Raw genomic sequence first — 21,509 nt, 5'->3', positions numbered from 1 at the left:
AAAAAATTAAATTTTCATCAAATCTCATAATAATTATGCCAATGGAAGCTCAGCTTGGAGATTCACTAAATCTCTAAAATTTCATAGTAATCCAATTTAAAGGCATTGAGAAATACCTTATCAAAGTTGGATGATCTTAACTACCAGGCAACCAACCCCCCTCGCATTTAAAAATTCACCATAAATTCGTCCTTACTCTAAATCAAACAAGCAATACTTTTCTGAAAAGATAACACCAAAAGCTACAATCATAAAAAAATTCACATTGAAACTACATAATCTGAATGACTGATTGAGGAAAATCCAAGGCTCTTGAAACCCTTGGTATATTTGAGAGGCCGAGGGAGCTATCTACAACAATGAAGTATGTTTTAAAACCTAATGACTATAATTCACTAATCAAAATCCATGCACACACACCTACAAGGTTCACCATGAAAGTTAAAAATCAAAATGACATTAAGATTAGGATTAAAGCCAAAAATTGGCATAACTTTGCCCATAATCAAAAGATGAGAGAGAGAGGGCTTAGGAAACCAAGCCACTCTTATACAATTGAGTAGTGGATTTTGAAAGGGCAGCCAAATCTCCACCCTTGATCTCTAAGATCCCTTATGTAGATCTATGGCCTTCATTCATCCAAGAGCTAATTTTATGACCAAGGCTGATGGCTCTTATAAGTGGGAATGAAAACACTTTTTAATAAATCTAACTTCACCATTGTCTTCAAAAAACCTTTTTATGTTAAGATTAACTATTCACATGCCTCAAATTATGCTCATTTGCAACTTTTATGAAGGTTTTTTTACTTACAAGGATTTTGGCAATTTTTGTAAAAATTCTTCAAAAAGTGAGAATTTCATTGTTCTACTTGTACTTTGAAGGAAAAGATGCTAATCTTGTTTTCTTCACTCCATATGGTGCATCCGATGCCTCCATTGCATTTGAAAGGCTTCCATAAATTAGAAGAACTACTTTATTGCTTGGATTTGTTGAATTAGGAAAAAAAATCTTCAAAACCATCATAATTAAACCTCACTAGATTTTTATTTATTTATTTATTTTTTTTGACACCAATACTACTTCCTTCATAATTCTTCTACTATTAGCTAACTTAAAAATATAGTCTTTATGGTATTTTTCTTACTAAACTCTATTCTAGATTTTGTATCTCCTACTAGTAATTTATTTTCTATTTTTTCCTAAAATTCTAATATTAATTCATAAAATTTGTGTTTTAAGCAAAATAAGTGCATTCTAATCATTTTTAAAATAAGACAAAAAGAATAAGTTAGCACTCTTGTCAAATTATCAAAGACATAAATCTTAAAGAAAGAAATCTTTAATACATTCTTGTGTCATTGAAAAGAACTAGAAAGTCACTCAAAGATGATATAATATTGAACTAGAATGGCTATTGACAAAAACAAGAAGACTAAAAAATCTTAAAACAAGACTAAAGACTAAAAAGGCATTGACAAGAGTGAAGAAGGCTTCACTCTTGCCTCTATATATACTTTTTAACAAGGAATTACGTAGCAATGTCCTATAGGACTTCCAAAATATGTTGACTTTACAAGACACATATCTTAATTAGCAAGGCAAGTTTTTTATATGTGCACCATATAATTAGCTTGTTCCGCAAGCTACCAATACATGATAAACTTGTTGACCAAGTTTCTAACCTATCAATCAACTACAAACACATGTTAAATTAAAGTAATATCTATGAAGCCTCTAAGGAGCTTTTCTAGAAGGTATTATGAAATTAATCTACTTTTATCTACTTTCATGTATTTCTATCTAATCATATAGATATTTATTAGAGTACATATGTATATTTGTGACAATCATAGACTAAAATCCAATCACCTTCTTTAATTACCTAGGTCTCAATTAATGTTCCTAATCAAATTATGCTTTAGTTTATAATCATATTTTTTTTAGCTTTTCTAATATAATATATATATATATATATATATATATATATATATATATATATATATATATATATATATATATATATATTTTAAATTAAGTTATTGAATTTTAATAGCTAAAAGTTTTTTTTTTGTCAATTCATCTTCCTATGTAATACACTTCAAGTAAGTACTTTCTCTTTAATTGGCATAATAGGTTTTTGACCTATCTTGAGCTCAATAGGCATATATCTTGTTATTGACCTTTGAATTATTCAATCAACCCACATACAAATGATAAAAATCAAGACCATTTTCTTATCTTTCTATTATAAGCTTTAAATAATATCTTTATAATTCTTCAATGATTACATTCACTTTTTGTATTTTCTTTAAGATTATTAGTAATTATTAATGATAACTTAATCTCACATCTTTCAGAGAATTTTTAAGCTTCTTTTCCATTTAATTCTCTAACTTGCAAAGAAATCATGAGCTTCTTATGTATTTAATTTTTAATAATTTTCAATGCTATTTTCTACACATCTATAATGGTACAAATTTTTTTAAGAAAAAATCTACAAATATTTTTTATAGACTTTATTTTCAATACTCTACCTTCTACTTTGTTTGATAAATCTTCATGAGCCTAGATCAAATATCTCATTTTTCATTATCCAAGTGCAATAATAACCAAATCAACAACCTATTTAAAATAAATAGCTAAAAGATATATTGAATCTAAGCCATATTAATGTTGTATATTATAATAAGCTTGACAAGTTTTATATGATTCTATAAATAAAAATACATCTTGATATATATTTTTCTATCAATATTGTTCTTTATGTTTAGCAATAGTAGTCCAAATTTTCTTTTGTTCTATTCATAAACTATTATGAAAACTTTTTAAGAGATTTTTTTATTTTTTTTATTACTAATTACTTATTATAGCATCTCAATTTCTTTTTTTGATCTCTTCTATAAAAAAAATTTATGAATTAATAAACCATATGATTTTTTTCTTATTTATTTAAATTTTTTTATAAACCAACTTTTTTGTTTAATCAAAGTACTCAAATAATAACCAATATCCAATAATTTTCTTTTACAAAGCTCTTAAAATTAATAACTTGACTTCTTTGCTAAGATTTGATATTAAATAGAATTTTGATTTTATATCATTAATGTCTCCAACCATCTCATCTTCTCTTCTATATCTTACTCAAGACAACATATTTGCCATTGAATTGTCTTTCTCAACAACAAACCTAAATTCTAGATTTAATAATTTAATATAAGAAATTCATTTTAACATTGCAATATTTGGTGTTGAATAATTACTAATTATTACAAGCAATGTCAAGCAATTTATTTCAACTACTACAACTATAACTATCAAATAATCTTTTTTAGCGATCATAGCCAAAACAACCTCCTGTATTTCTCTTTTGATTTACAAATATGCATGTTGATGAATATTTAAAACATTAGCTCCAAATTGAACTGCAAATTTGTTTCCTCTTAAATCACCTTGATCTGCAATCCATCCAATAATAATTGAAGTAGTATCTACAATAAGTATTACTTATCTATTACAATCATAATTAATTCTTCTTAAAATTAGAGGCATCAATAATAACACCTTCAGCTTTTGCATTGCTTTAATATATTTTTTTTTCTATTTAATCTAAAAATTCTTATATAATAATTTATAAAATAGATCTGCTATATAAGCATAATGAAGAATCTATATACAATATAAATACACAAGCTCCTAAAAACCTATGTACTTTTGATAAAGAGTCACATATATATTTTATCCTTCCAATTGTATGAACTTTGCTGGAATTTGATTTTCTTCTATAAAATCCATATAAATATATAATAATGGCTACTTTTGTACTTCAAAAGTAGATTTTTCTTCCAAAAGTATAAGATAATTTTTTTAAGTTAAGATAAAATCCTTTCACAATCTAAAATATAATCAACAACACAAAATTTGATTATTATTCATTTTAAATAGCTCAAGTGGTGTTAAAATTATAGTTAAATCTCTACTTCTATGTGCAAGTTGAAACCGATCATAGCTCAAATATAAATCACTTATCAAAAAAATTTCCCTTCTTGCAAAAGCTTTAAAAAACTCATCTACTAAAGGTCTAGTACCTTCATTTTTAATAATTACTACATATCTTAAATAAAATGTAATGATCCATTTTTCTAAGGTACTATAAACCAAAAATTAAAATATAGAATTAAAAAAGGCTCCAAAATCTTTGTTTGCATCTTTTCTTTTAATAACTCCATCAATTTAGACGAGTGTGTCCTTGGCACAAAAATTGGCCATAAGTTCTAAGTCACATGAAGTATTGTGAAGATAACCATAGAGGCAATAATATTAAGATCCACACATCTTATTTCATGAGGTCCAAAGGCAATTGATTTACCACATTTTGTAAACATTTCTTTAAAATATTCAATTTTTTCTTGAAACAAAGAACTATTGCATCTAATCTTTAATTCTTCAAAAGTTTCTTTTATAAATTGATATCCAATATTCTTTAGACTCCTTAAACTCTCTTCATTTTGATACTTCTTTTATTTATTCCATAAAAACTTCTAATAAAGGTTTGGCAATTGATTTTATCTTCTTATCTATTATTTTATATTTTATTTTTATAATAATTTCAAGAACTTGAAAAGATTCAAATATTGAATAAACCTCCTTTAAATAAATTTTTACAATCTTATCATCATATCTTAATTCAATAGATGCAATTAATCCCAAATAATCTTTTAATCCATTTTCTTCATAAACATCAAAAATCCTCTTATCATCTTTTAATGTCCTTAACTTATATAATTTTTTTTAATATCATATATATATATATATATATATATATATATATATTTAAATACTTAACTTTCTTATATATAATACTTTTATTTTAAAAACTATCAATAAAACTTACATCAAAGGTACTTATATCTTACAAGAATACTTCTTTTGTACTTTCATAATTCTACTTTACAGTGGTACTTCTCTAAAATCCTTCAATTCTTCAATAATTCTTAGCCACGGCTTTTACTTCAACCTATTTTAATTTTATTCATAATTAAGAGGAACACTTAAAAATTATATTTTTTTCCTTCCATCTTCACTATATATTCATGCATAGGCTGAATCATCATCAAAAACTTTTGTTTCCATCTATATAGCCATAATATATAATTGTCCTAAAATCATTGGATAAGATGTTGTATCTTAAACAAAGAAAAGTTATTCTATTGGAACATCTCTAATCCAAATTTTAACGTCTAGGCAACCTCCATATAATTTATTTTGTGTATTATTAGCTACTTGATTTTTCCATCCATACTCCATATGAATTGGCTACTTTTTGTTCATAAAAAAGATTCTTAGATAAAAGACATATTTTTAAACAGTGGTCAATTAAAACAATAACTAATCCTTTTATATCTCCTACCTTCACTAGTACTTTTGTAGTTTCCCTTGTCCAATTCTTTTGAATATAATGGCTTGAAGCTTTTATTTTCTTATTACTATAATCTCCAAAATACATTCATTGATTACAACAATTTTTTTCACTTGGTGATTGCTTATAATAATTATCAGTCTCTTCTTCATCTTGATATATGTTTATATTAATACCATGATTTATTCCAATTTCATTCATTAATTATTATTTTTTTTAATGTTGTAAATAATAGCATCATAAAACTCCTTCTTTTTAACTCCTAAAATCTCTTTCAATATGAACTCTATCTTAGCATTTATTACACATTCTTTCAAAATCCTCTTTAAATCTATTATTTCTTCAATATCAGATAGTAGTTTATAAATTGTTGATTTATCTTTACTCTTTGTCTCTTTTGATTTTTCTTCTAATTTTATTAAAGTATCATTTGTAGAAAAAATTTGCAAAGCTGTCTCACAAATCTTGTCTCTTTAAATTTATTTTTTAGAAGAAGTTCCATCTCTTATATCATTAAAATTTCCTTATGTGTTTTCTTCCATCAAGACTTTATATTGGCTCTTTGCAATATATACAAGAATAAAAAGAGTCTTAAAAGAATCATCCTTACCTAATGAATGAGCAGTGTCATGATGTAAAATGGCTAATATATGAAAAGATGAAGAAAATATCATAATTTTGAAGATCTTATTTCAAATATATTGTAAAAAATTATCTTAGAAAAATAGATAATAGTCAAGGGGTAGAAAAATTAAAGGTGCTAAAATTAACTTTTTACAAAATAGGCTTCTATTCACTTTGTAAAACCACAAATAGAGCAAAATAAGATAGATTAGAAAAATAAATAATATAGACAACTTTGGAAAGAAGTTAAGAGTAGTTTCTAGTAACAATTATCTAGAAAAAACTAGATATTGATACCCAAAGAGAGTTGGTTATAAACTAGGGTCAAAATTAGATCGTAAGGCACAAAACTGAGCTCTAACGATGATTTTTGGGCTGTTTTAAAGATCAAAGGGTAGGATTTGGGAGCTCACTTGATTGATTTTCTTTAAATTTTAATTTGAAGTGATTTGAGTGTGTATTGAATTTGTAAGAGCTTTGCAAAGTTAAGGTTTGTTTTGGATGACTCTTGATTTGTGAAATAAAGTAGGTGATGCTTTTTGGAGAATTTTGTCAGTTTGGCAATAGATATGTAGGCGAAATTTTGAGGATTTGTGGATATATATGTGATAAATATATGGTGTGAGTTTGAGCTTTATCGAAGGATTAGATCAAGGATTATTGAGGTTTAAATAGGTCAGGGTCTTGAGAAGTAGAGTTTTAGGTCTAGTAAAGATTTCTAAGATTTCTTGTAATCTATTAATTGGATTGGAGTGAAAATTATGTATAAGGATAATAGATATATTTTCGTATATATGTAAGAATTTTGAGATCAATCGAATGGTTTGATAAGGAGATACTGATATTAAAAATTTAACATTTAGATTGAAGAAGGAGGCTGGGCAATACAAAAGCAAATATTAGGATTGATCTTCTTTTTGGTCAGTTTGATCTTCTTCAAAAACTTTGTACTTATTTTCAACTTAATTGTGAAGAGATGTGCAAACTTTGATTTAAAATCAATCATTCATTCATTAGTTATTAAAATTTAAATCTACTATAGGAATTACTTAGAATTATTTAGAGTTTGGTTAAGATATGTTTAGGATTTGATTAGCATTTGGATAAGTTTTTCTTAGGATTTGATTAGGATTTGATTAAGATTTTTTTAGGATTTGATTAAGGTTTGGCTAAAATTTGTTAAGATTTGACTAGGATTTGGTTAAAATTTGTTAGGATTTAAGTAGAATTAGATTACGGTTTGTTTAAGATTTAATTAAGATTTATTTAGGATTTGGTTAAAATTTAATTAGGATTAGTTTAAGATTTTTAGGATTTATTTAGGATTTGATCAGAGTTTGGTTAGGATTTATTGAAATTTGATTAGGATTTGATTGGGATTTGTTTAAGATTTGTTAAGGATTTGACTAGGATTTGGTTAAGATTTGTTTAGGATTTGATTAGGATTTGTTTAAGATTTGTTAAGGATTTGACTAGGATTTGGTTAAGATTTGTTTAGAATTTGATTAAGATTGATTAAGGTTTTTTTAGGATTTGATAAGGATTTAATTAGGATTTATTTAGGATTTGGTTAGAATTTGACTAGTATTTAATTAAGATTTCTATTTTAAATTTTATTAAGTTTTCTATTTTTCTATATTTTTAAATTCTATATTATTTCTTTACTTTTCCTTTAAAGATTCTTTAAAAATACTTTGTGTTTCTTATATAATTTCTTTGAAATTTTGATTGAATTTCATTTGATTTTTGATTAAATTTGCTAATCTTTAACTATAATTTATTTAAGAATCTATTAAAGTTATTAGGACTTGTTGTTGCAATTTTCCTTTTATCTTCCATATTCAAGTGCCTGATACATTCTCAAGCCAAATGCCACGTAATACGACAACAAAAAATTCACTCTTCAATTCAATTATAAGATGGCTTTAATTAAGAGTTGCTTAATTAGTGGTCTGAAGTGGAAGTAGTTTAAAATAGATATTAGTTCGTTTTTGTAAGATATTGATAAAATAGACTAATAGTCCATATAATAGTTAATTCAGGAGGACAGATGGTTAACTTAGTTATTAAAAGCGGTTAATTACAGGATTACTGTTAGAATTTGGAAATAGGGAGTAAGTTTATAAGAGTTATAGAAGTTAATCTGAGGACCAGACTCTGATGGTCATGAGCTGTGGTAAGCTTGGTGCTACTTCTTTGCTTCTTTGTTTCTTTGTTTCTTTGTTGTTGAAGAATAATGGATAGTTTTTGAATATTGAAAAGTGAATCTGTGGAATAAATCAGAGATTGATTTATGAATTATCGATTATGTAATTGGAGCACTGTGTGATTGAATTATATGAGAAGTTATTGGAAGATTGATTATGGATGGATGATTATGATTGTTGTTTATTGAAAGTTATGTCTGTGTTTCGACAGAAGAAGTTTGTGATTATAGAAATTGTGTGAATCCAGAGTGGTTGAAGTGAAGTCTGTTATTTTTGGTGTTGGATGGAATTTATGTATTTTGAACAGTCTTTTAAGAGTGCAGGGTTACACATTGTGGTTATTAGATGATGAAGGAGTAGTATTACTAGAAGAAAGCATTGTAGTATTTTTTGGTGTTTTAGTGGTTTGGATTATAGTTAATTGAGTGACCCTAACATATAAGCTCATGCGCTTAGTCTTTCCTTGAGTTTGAATCCCCCTTTATAGGTTTATTCTGAAAAGAATTTGTAGAATAAGTAAAACGATAATTACAAGTAGTAAGAACAAAAATAAAAGAAGCAAAACACAAAAATAAGTATAATCAAGCAATTGTATGCCACAAAACTAGTCATAGTCTTTTCACTAAGTTTTCATCTAATAAAAAATTAAAAAATATATATATATATATATATTTTTAAAAAATAAATTTCTTTTATCTTTTCAATGGTATAAAAAATATGTAAATCCGAATTACTAAGAGTAAATAATTAAGGTTTAAAAATAATAAGTAAATAAATAAATAAATTAAGTAAATAGTTTTTACCTCAAGGATACTTGCTTAAGAGATTAAGAGTTCAAGCCTTACCAAGGTTCACAAGTAGTATATATGGATGTCTAAAAGAAGCTACAAGATCTTAGTCTTATCTTTTTAACTACCTTCAAGGTGCTACAACCCATATAGGACTTGTGTACCTCCCTTCTTATAAGGACTTCACTAGCTATTGGTCTTCATATTTTTTATTAATAAAAACCAATAATTTTACTTTTTTGACTTCACCATGGTATTTAAAAATACCCAATTAGCTTAAGAACGTTTTGTAGCCTTCAAATCTTAGTCTATTTCTACATAATGGCTTTCGAAGTAGTAAGATTTATTTTTACCAAAGTCTTAGAAATTATTCAAAAAATTCCTAAAAATTTATAAATAAATTCTAAATAAATTATAAAATATCTTATAATATTTCTATAATATTAAAATCATTTTGAATCTATATTTTCTATCTTGATGATTTTTTATAGTAATAAAATTAATTTTAATCTATTATAAATCCTACTTTCTATGTAAATAATTAAAATGACATGAGGTCTTTTTTCATGCTCCTTCTAACTACTAACTAGTATTTATAGTTTTTTTTTTTTTAATAATTAATATACATAGATAGAAGCCTAATATAAATATTGACCTTAATAAATATCCTTCAATATTCAATAATAAGTAAAATATACTAAACCAATTAAGATAATTACCTCCAAGACTTACTAAGACTCCAATTCTACAACAAACATTATAATTTTTTATTTGTCTAAAGATTTCTATACTATTCACCATAAATTGTGATTCTAAGTATTCTAAATGTATTTTTTTATCCTTAAACAACTAGTGAGTTGATTTGATGACTCACATAATGTATCACATATTATTATAGTAATTCTTTATAACACTTCTTGATACATTTTTTTTTATATATTATTGAAATGACAAAAGTCCAAAATCTACTTGTTTCTATACTTCCATCAAAGCCATTATCTATCCTAGCATCATAACTTACACTTTCTTATATTACTACTCCATGTACTATTAAATAATCTTGAATCAATGCTTTTATATTTTTTTTGCCAAATATCCTTCAATGCCATCTTTCCATCTTTCTATCTTTTCAAAAAGTGACTTCTTGTTGTACCATATCATTAAATTTATTTCAATTATTTTTAATATAAGAAATATCATGATACCAAATATATCTTTATATATATTTTTATTTAAAAATAGCCTTCAAATTTTTATAGAAGTCTTTTTTTTTTAGTCTTATTAATTTGATTTTAAGATCTTACATACTATGTATAATCTTGTCAACTTCCATAACTTCTTTCTTTGATATAAATGTTAGAGATTAAAAAATATGCATTATTAATCATATTGTATGTACTTGAATTTTAGCTACTTATACTACTCTCAGAATATTAATCCCATCCTTCTTCCTTTCTTATTTTACAAGTAAAACCATAGCATCTTTAATATTTTTCTACTTTATTGTCAATCTTTCATTGTCTTTTTTGTCTTCAAGAAGCAAATTCAATTTTTTTTATAATTCTCTATCAATAGCTTAAAGAAATAATTCAATCTTATTTGGTTCTAATGTTAATTTTCTTACTTTTGTTAATTGAGAATATTACCTTATAAACTTCTTTAATAGCTTTGTTGCTTGTAAATTCTTGTTAGGCCATTAAATACATTATAGAAATGATTTCTTATTAATACAATCAATGTCTTTCATGAAATATTTGTCTTTTAATGTATATAGAAATATCTTCCATCAATTCCTATAGTACTTCATAGCTAATATAACATGTTCATGTATCTTTGGTACCTTAGCAAGTCCAAACTGCTCAATCATCTTCTTTTTTGAAACTTGATTTAAGTCCATTTTTTGCATACAACATCATAGATACTTTGAGATGTCTCTTTCATCAAATTAGTCAACTTTGTTAACTATTGCTTACAATGCTTTGGTTGTCCAAACTTCTTTGTGATCATTCCTTTGCTACTATTGCATAAACAATGTAAAGGCTTATAATATGCTTACAATAGTTGGATTCATGTACATACTTTATCTTTTAATGGAAATTCTACTGAAAACTCCACTTGAAGTTCTTTCTATAGCTCTTTTAAAACTCTTACTCTCATTCTCCATTAAATCAAAATGAAAATAAAAATAAACAAATTCCAAATTCTTCTACTTAAGCTTTTACATCAGATTTACCACTTATATTGTAAAAAGTATATTCTTATTTAAGAATGCATTAGGCACCTAGTTGTAGAAGGTAAGTAGAAATGCAACAAACCTAATAAATCTAATAGAATCTTAAATAAAATTTAAATAAACCTTAATAATTTTCATCAAATTTTTACTTATTTAAAATAAATTTAAAAGAATTTTTAAAAGAAATACAAATAAGTTATAAATTAATCTTAAGGAAAAATAATAATAAATCTTTAAAAAATATAAAAATAAAACTTTAAAGAAGTAAAAATAATCTTAAAGAAATATTAAAAATAGAAATTTTCAATAAATCCTTAATAAATCCTAATTAAATCTAATTCTATCTTAATTAAAATTCTAATTAATATTAATCAAATTCTAAATAAAATCATAATTAAAATTTTAATTGAAATATTAATAGATCTTAATCAAATCTTAGATCAAATTCAAATAAAATCCTTATGAAAATTTAATAAAATACTAAATCCTAGATCAATCTTAATAAATCTTAAAAAAATTCTATACAAATATTAATTACATTTTAATCAAATCTTAATCAAATCTTAATTAAATCATAACAAAATTTAAATAAAATCTTAAATCCTAACTAAATCCTAATAAAACCTTAAATCTTAATGAAATCCTAGACAAATTCTAAATCCTAATCAAATCCTAATAAGTTTGTTTTATAAAAAATATTATTAAAACAAAAAAATTTACTAATTTTTTATAATTTATCATTTTTTTATTACATCTTTTTAATAGGCTATTCTATAATAACATCCATTTAATTTAATTTTTTTTATCATATAATTATATTACCACACAACAATACTCAGTAATGAAGTATTCTACAAAAGAAGTCATTTTTCTTATGATGATCAAAAGCATCAATAATAATAGTACTCTACATATATGGATTGGCAATAGTGTCAAAGGCCTCTTTTGTTTTTGAGTATATATAGAGCTTTGAGTTTTGAAAAAATGGATGTAGAATCTTATGTTTTAATTTTTTTTTTTTTTTTTTTTTTTTTTATATATATTTGTATTAGTATATCACTTGCACAATGCTTTCAAGTAGCAATTTTTTTTTGTTTTATTCAAAGTAGATATTAGCAGCAATGTAGCCAACAATGTTTGTATTTTTACCAAGTATGCCAACATTTTTGTTATTGAAAAAGTGGGGCTTCATAATCAGGCATTACATTCATATGCTCTGAATATTTAATGCTTTGTATACACTTTGATGATTAAAGGATCTAAAGATTTTTCTTTGAAGCACATAATTGGTGCTTAAAATGTGGCAAAATTGACATACCAATTGGATGAAGGTGGCAATAGTAGGAGTTGAGTGAAAGTAGAATTGATAAAATGAATAGATTGTATAAGATATTTTGGAGGTTTGAGATAGCTATGATATACTTAAGCTATAAGACATGTTGTATTCTTCTTCTAGTGAATGTTAGAATGCAATACAAATTATAATCTTATTTGAAGGAATTATTGTTGCACCATTGTATAGTACAAAAATTTGATCCATTAAATATCAATTGTTACTTGAAGATTTTTTTATAATATTTATTTCTATTATAGACTATTGAAAGATATTATATTATATAAAAAGATCTAATTTATATCTAGATTTTTAATAGCCTTTTTTAAGATATTAAAAATAGATATAAATTTATCTTTGGCTCTCTAGCGTCAAATTAATAGACAAATAAAATAGGTGATTTAAGTATTAAAATATTATATAAGATATTCCATCAACTACCATCAAGTTAACTAAACAACTCTTTTGCCATTGGCTAAGTTTGTCTATAATAACAAGGTACATTCTTCTACTTAATAATTACTTTTTTATGACAATTATAACTATTATCTACAATTTGATATTTTTAACTTTCAAAAGTTGATAATTTTATGGAAAAAGATTTAGCATATCATTTATCAAATATATATGTAATAAATAAAGATAAAATTAAAACAATATAAAAAACAACAAAAAATCAACTTAAATATTTTTTACAAAGTATAATCTCAATTTCATATTGACAACAAAGTATGGTTATTTTATCGTAATATCAAGACTATTTATCTTTGTAATATATTAGATTATTAAAAACTAAGATCATTTCTTATTTGTAAACATATCAATCTAATTGCATTTTGATTATATCTACTAATATCTATATAATTCTATTTTTTATACCTTGGATCTCTTCTTAAATTGTACAAGATAATAAATATATTAAAAAAAAGATAGATGCCTTTTCTTCCTATAGAAATAGACAACAACCAATAATTTCAAATAGAAGAAATCTTAAACTTAAGGCAATACCAAAAAAGATTAGAATATCTTCAATATTGGCACAAACATGATATTAATGAATGTACATGGGAACCATCTATGAATCTTGAAAATGCAACAAAAAAGATTGATGTTTTTTTTTTATCAACAATATCTATCAAAACCAAGATGAAAAGAAAAAAAATTCTTTTCTATAAAAAAAAATATTTAATGAAGATTCTTAAGAACAATATGATATTCTTTGAATAGATATAGATACAATTTGTATGATAATACAACTTTGGAAGAGACTCTTAGTATTTGGTAATATTATTAGATGTAGGAATCACTCTTGATGGTATTTTAAATATTTTATTTAAAAGAAGTTATAAATTTCTTAAAAATGATCAAATAACAAGGTGGCATTCTTACCTTTGTATAGAACTTAATTGATAATTGAGAGGATCTATCAACTATCTTTGACAAGAATAAAGATTAGAGTATGTGGCAAATATGATTTATTAGGTCTTAAATTTCTTCAATTTGTAATCATTGTTTTTGATGGAATTCATTTCTAAAAGAAAGAATAATATTATAGATATATATATATATATATATATATATATATATATATATATATATATTATTTACTTAGATAAGAATAATTAAATAAAAGTAGCTAAATTTGATAATAACTTTTGAAGACACTTCTTAAAAACTTTATAGATATAGATTTGACTTTCTAAGTATTTGTAGGTGATTGGTAGGTTGAAAACTTATCTAATAAGTTAGCCATGTGGTGCAAATACTAAAACTTACCTTAAAAGTTAGACATATATCTTACAATAGATACACGTCAGATGACTTCTAGAATGTTGCCATTTAATTTTTTAATTAGATAATATATATAGATATAAGATTGAGGCCTTTTTTACTCTTATTAATTCTTTTTTTTTCTTTTAATCTAATTTTAAGAATTTGTAGCTTTCTTATCTTTAGCCATTTTAGTTTTTTCTTAAGTATATACACTTTTTTATTTATTTATATCATCTTTCTTTGAGATATATCTTACTTGTTTAATTACATTCTTTTAGTTTTTTTTCTTCACAAACCATTACATAAAGATATTCACATATTATTTCTATTAATATTTAATTATCAAATAGAAAAAATCTTTTTTATTACAATGATATAAAAATTATATAGAGAATATATTTTTTTTAATTATCATTATATAAGAAAACAAATATGTTAAGTTTTATTATAAGAAATATTTAAATTTTGAATATTTTTGCTATTAAAAAAAATCAATGGCTAATATATTTTTATTTATAATAAATTATTTGATCTTTAAAATCATATCCTTAGTTATTAAATATATATTTAAAATTCCAATTTTTAAATAACAATGATTATAGATGTTGATAGAAAATATATTTTCTTTATTTTATAAATATTATATATATGTTGACTTTGAATAAAATTATTTATATATTAATATTTTATATTTTTAAGTATCTATTTAATTATATTTAACTTGTTAAATTTTAATAAATTCAAAGTAAAAAAAATTCATTTAAATAATTAAGAAATTTATAATGCATTAAAAATAATAAAGGTTAATCTAAAATAAATATAAATTAATAGGTTATTTAATTTAATGTACTCATGGAATTGTAAGACCGTGAAATTTTTTTTATTATAAATTAGAAAATACTAAATTTTACAAATAGATTTTCCATATAAATATATGATTTTTTTTTGTGATACTTAAAATTTTATAATTTGTATTTTTCGTTTAAAAAGATACATTATGAATAGGAATTATATAATTAAATATATTTTTTTAATCAAAAAATAATTAAATCTGAAAGAATTTATCTAAATTAAATTAAATACCTAAATAAATATGTAATCTATTTGATATCATTCTAGTGGTCTTTAATAATTAGATCAAAATTTGTTTTTAAGAAAAACTAATAAAAAATTATACATAAACTACTTAAAATAAATAAAATATTTACTTGTATAGATATAAAAAATTATAGAAATTTAAAATCAAATTTAGACATGATTACTAGAAATTGCACAAAAAAAATATTTTAAAATAAATTGGTAAGATTTCTTTAAGATTGATCAGGATTTTATTAGAATTTAGTTAGAGTTTCTTCAATATTTGATTAGAATTTTTCAATGATTAGTTATAGTTTATTTAGCATTTACATAAGATTTTTTTAGAATTTGGTTAGAAATTAGTTAGGATTTGGTTAAGATCAGATTAGAAATTAGCTAGAAATTAGCTAGAAATTAGCTAGAAATTAGCTAGAAATTAGTTAAGGTTTAGGTGGGACTCTTTGAATTTTATCAAGATTTTGTTAAAAATTATTAAGTTTATTTTAGGATTTTTATGAAAATTGTTTAAATTTTTTAGGATTTTCTAAAAGGTTGTTTGATGCTTCAGTATTTTAGGAGTGGTTTAAAGAGTGTTAGTGGAGCCCATTTTCATGACTTTAAAATACACTCAAATATCTTAAAAATTCATAAAGAGAGTATTAATTATCTTCAAATTTATTTAAATAAAGATATCTAAGAATATTGGTTGATTGATTAGTTTTAATATTTTAGAAAGGCTAAAATTAAAATGATGAATTTTTCTTAACATCTCAAGTTTTATTTTTGTAATTATAAACAAAACTTTGTTGTAAGTCAAAACTCTTCTATGACTAGATGCCTTGTACATTTGATTGCTAAATTTTATATAACATGACAATAATTTACTATCTATTTTAAAAAATAGTCTTTTTTTGTAAGCCATATCTTTAATAAATCTTCTAAATTTTTATAAAATCTAATGTCATATCATATAAATTTTACAAATTAAGTTTTATAATAATATCAATTTTTTTATATAATAATTATTATTACTATTATTTTTATTTATATATTTATTTAAAATACTTATTTCTTACATTAGATTCTTTTTGAATATTTTTTTTAACCATAATTGAGGTGGTTTCACTACTCATAATTACATTCTCTCTTGTAAAGTTTTATTTATATTTCTTCATATATTTTTTACTTATATTACTTAAAATTTTAACCTTTTTAAATTTTAAAGTCCATTTATTATCAACTTAATAATCTACTCTTAAAACTATCTACATTATAAGTAATAGATGTTAATAGTTTATTTACATTCTTGTATTGTCATTTAACATGGATACTATATAGAAATACTAAAATTATTAATTATATTTTTAATAAATATTTCTTAATAAATCCATATTTATTTTAGTAATAAAACTTGATTTTAAGAAATTATACTATAGTTTTTTCATTAAATACTTGATTTCTTATAACTTAGATATAATTATTTTAAATAATAAGATATATAATCTTTAATAAAATTATCTAAAAAGTATTTGGCTAATCTCCATATCTAATTTCTTATTTAAATTTATATCTAAAACCTTAAGCATGATTGTTTTTAATTTTATTTGGCTCTTTCATTTTATATGCTTAATTATTATATAATGCAATATCTTATTTATAATTTCAAAAGTTTCATTTAAACTAAACTCAATCTTGTCATTTAAATTTCTATTCTAAAAAAAAAAATTATATTAGTTAAGGTTCCAATATATAAGTACTATTTTAAAGCTTGTCTTTTTTTCTTACATTAGCTACATTCTTCCTTCATCTTTGTGTCATTTCTTTAAGGCATAATATCAATTAAAAAATTGAAAAGGAAATAAATCTTGGAATAATGTTGGCTCATTAGATCTACATTCTTCTTAAAATCTCATATATCTTCTTACTTTATTGTCTTTTTTTGTTTCTTTTTAAGTAAATATCTTTTACTTCTTTTTTTATTATAGTAGATTAATGCTTAATATTTTTCTTTGAATATAATAACAAGTTGATGCAAGTAACATTAATTCAATTATTTCATCCTATTATATTTTAAATAATCTTTTCTTCTTTTTTTTTTTTAGCCTTAGAAGAAAATAAAGAGGTGATATTTATTTTTTCTTAAGATATAAGATAAATTTTAATAACTTTTTTTAAAATTATACTAATTCTACTTATTTTCTCTCTAATAAATTCAGCTTTTCTTAACCAATTTTTTTTAAAAGATGCATTAATACTTATAAGATTTATCTTTTATTCTTTATCAAATATAATTTTTCTTTCAAAGCTACAACATAATTAGAACAATGCCTTCTTTCATGATCAAGTTTGCCATGTTAAATACACCTTCTTGTTAATATTTTAAAACCATCTAAAGTTTAAATTTTCTTTTTTTATTTTATTCTTCTTTAACTAAATTATTTCTATTGTTATTTATTTTGATTCCTTAATCAATTTTTTAGGTATTTTACTTGATAAAATCTTAATAGTCTTATGCTTTGATATTGAAACAAAAAAGTTATTATAAGCATTGATTTAAACTATGTAGCTAATACTTTGGACCTTACATTTCTTTGTTTTGATGTCAAAATCACTAATTCTTTAATCTTCTTTTAGTCAATAATAAGACCACCATCTACACTTCTATTTACTAAAAGAAAAATAATTTATTTCTTAATGTATTATCAAAAGCTTTTAAAAATATTTTTATAGTCTTTTTGGCACTTAATAAATCAATATTAAAGATAAAAATAAAAAAATATTCACTCAAATTCTATTAAAATTTTGCATAGATCCAAAGATTACTATAGTTTGTATTTAATCAAATTCAAAAAAGATCTTTTTGTAACCTTGTTTGCATCTTTCTCAAAAAAATTCAACTCTTATAAATTCTTTAAAATTGTTCTAAATACTAACAATGGTAACATCTAACAATTCTTTTATCTTGTTACAAAATTTAGAATTAACAACCAATTCTAAAGTAAAATTATTTTAGATTTAGAAACTTGATTTATCTTTATCTTACATATATAAATCTAAAGAAATTTGGAAATATTTTGTCCATCAAAACATCCACCTTTGTCCACGACTATTTATAATTCTTCCATAGAATTATTTTCATTTAACTAAAATCAATACTTTTTTACTAAAAACCTTGTTCACATATTTACAAGCTTGGATGTTTATTTAATTTCTATAATACAAAAAAATCTTTCTTGTCCTATCTTAATTCAAAATAAACAAATTATCTTGAGAATTTCTTAATAAAAGCATCAAATTTTTCATAAAAGAAAGTCTTTTTGACTAGTATTGAATTAATAGTTGTAACTTAATTTTTTTTAAATAAAACAAGTCAAATTAGCATATATATTTTTTCTTTTGTTAATAAAATATTTCTTAAAAGAAAACAAAACATACATCAAATCTTATATCTTTTTATGCTAATTTTTTTATTTACTCTTTTTTTATATTGCGGATATTATTTTATTTTTAATACATACTCTTAAATCCATTTTTTAAATTTTAAATTTTTTTATTTTATTTTATTTTTATTTTTTTAAAATACTACTTTTAAAATTTTTTCAATTAATAATGGAATTTAAAAAAAAAAGATTTTTTTTTTTTTTTTTTTTTTTAGCCTCTTTTGTCATTTTGTCAAGCTTGTGCATCATTTCTATCAAGACAAAAATTACAGTGTATAAGAAGCTTATTGTAGTCTATTAGAATAGATTCTTTATTTTTAGTAATATGGTTTAGTCTTTGAATTTTTAACTATTAATCTTTCTCAAATTCTAAAACAATACAGAATTCAAGTTCATAGGTTTTTTTAACTAACTATTCTAACATCCAAACAAGCTTTCATTTCAGGGGCCAATTTTTAAAATGTGTCTTGAAACTCTCTCAAAATAATCCATGTAAATACTTTAATAACCTCTAGGTTATTAGGCAAAATTGGGTTCAATATTGCTTTGGTCAATGTGATCTCTTGGTGTCATGTCTACATATATGCCCCTATATGTTGAGACCTCTCCTAAATCCAAAATGAGGTTGAAATAGATAATCAAGCTCTAAACTTATTGCATCTATATTAGTGTGAGGTGCCGCCAAAAGCCATGCTTGCACAAATTTGCTATCTTATAGGACCAAATTCATGTTGCAAAATTTGCAAAGTAGAAGTGCCCATTGCGAAACATACTATTTGCTTCAACATTTTTCTATCAATTTTGTATTGTTAAATTATCAATTATATTATGTATTTGATCATTACTATAATTTAAATTCTCAATGACTTCTACGTCTCATTTATCTCAATAGCTTGCTCAAAGTAACAACATTGTTTCTAAAATCAAATACATACTATTATTATTCTAAAATGAGAACAATATTTCTAAACAAGTTGGACAAGATGTTTTTGACTCAAACCACTGTAGTTGAAATATCCAGATAAAAAGCATCAGTTTTGAGTTATCCTCCATGACTCTTTTGTTCCAATGACTTGCTTGATCTTCACAACATTGCATCTAAAATCATGAACATGTACTCACACAAGATGGCCAGATATGCTCCTACATAAGTCGGTCAGGATGCGTTTAATCCTCTCCAACGTAGATGGAATCTCCAAAAACAATCGATTCATTTTGAAGCTTTACATTTTGAGAAGGGTGCGTGGTAAGAAGATCATAAATTCCACTGGTGGGTGATTAGAAAGTGCAAGGTCTTAGGATCACCAGCTGGACTCCAGGGTTTATTCTCCACCTCGTGGATCACTTCCAGCCCAAAGCAATCAGGCGCACGCGTTGTGTGCTCTCGTCCGCAAGCGAACCGCATGCAGGCCCGCAAATCCGACGCATGAAACCACGACAAGGACCGTGGCTTGCGAGTGGGGAGGGTTTCAATGACTGCGATCCCACATCGGCGGAACACTGCTTCCAAGAGCCCAAGTATACACTTTCTTCCAGGTTTGATTTCATAATTGTGCAATTGCACTCCGGCATGCAGGATCCCACATTTGGCATGCACAAGACGATGCACTGTCGACGTCATGCCTTTGCGAAGCAACACTAGCAAATCATCACAGCGGGTACCGAATTTGCAGGCATCCATCGACACAGTTTGATTGGATTGGTTGTGTGATGTTTTGATTTTTGTTCTTCCAATTTGGGGTCTGTGTACATCCGCTCAACTCAATGTGAGTTGGCTCCGACCAAAGAATGATGACTAGTCTATGTGACGTCCCCCACTGGCGGGGTCCAAAATAATGGTTGTGTCTACTCTACTCCGACTGCCGCAGCGTGTGTCGGCGACGAAGATCGCGCCTTCCCATTACTCGGTCGCTTCCGCTTGACCGAGACGCTGCCATTGATGTCGAGTATTGCTGTACAGATGTTTACAAAGCCGTGGCAAATGCCTTGGGAGTGTGCTGCGTACTGCGTAGCTTGCACAATCCTTTTTCATGACCGCCACTTCGACGAGCCACCGTCTCCTTCTGAGCCGTCGGACCAGCCACAGCTGTGTGAGTTGCCGGGTCTCCACTTGGAGGAGCCACCATCGCCTTCGTAGTCATAATCGCAGCTGTGTGAGTTGCCGGGTCTCCACTTGGAAGAGCCACCATCGCCTTCCCAAGCTGCCATTTGGGTGTGCGAGATCACGTATCGAGTGTCGAGGAGAGGGCGGTTATTTTCTTTTTGTCCGCAAGGCGCGACAGCGCGCAAGGCTGCGATCAGTGGCTATCAATTGGACACTCCGAAAGCAGGAGAGGAGGCGGACGTCGTCCTCCGAGCCGCGTTTCAAAGCCGATGATCGAGTCGGCTGAACAGGCGCGGCAGCCTGGGTTTTGCGCAGGAACGAGGGGATTTGTCAAGGCGTCGCTAACGAGATGAGATGGATTGTGAGGGGGGAGAATTGATTGCGAGTGCTTGAGGTGGTGGAATGAGGCCAGTGCGAGCTCCCCTTATAGGAGGGGCGTCGGGCGCACTGGGGTTGCGGGGCAGCTCCGGGTTTTGACCTCCAGGTGGGTTCTCAGTCAAGCTCGCCTGCG

Source organism: Physcomitrium patens, chromosome 8 (genome assembly GCF_059467195.1).
Source record: "Physcomitrium patens ecotype Gransden chromosome 8, ASM5946719v1, whole genome shotgun sequence".
Taxonomy (NCBI): Eukaryota; Viridiplantae; Streptophyta; class Bryopsida; order Funariales; family Funariaceae; genus Physcomitrium; species Physcomitrium patens.
Note: the sequence above shows the minus strand (reverse complement) of the source record.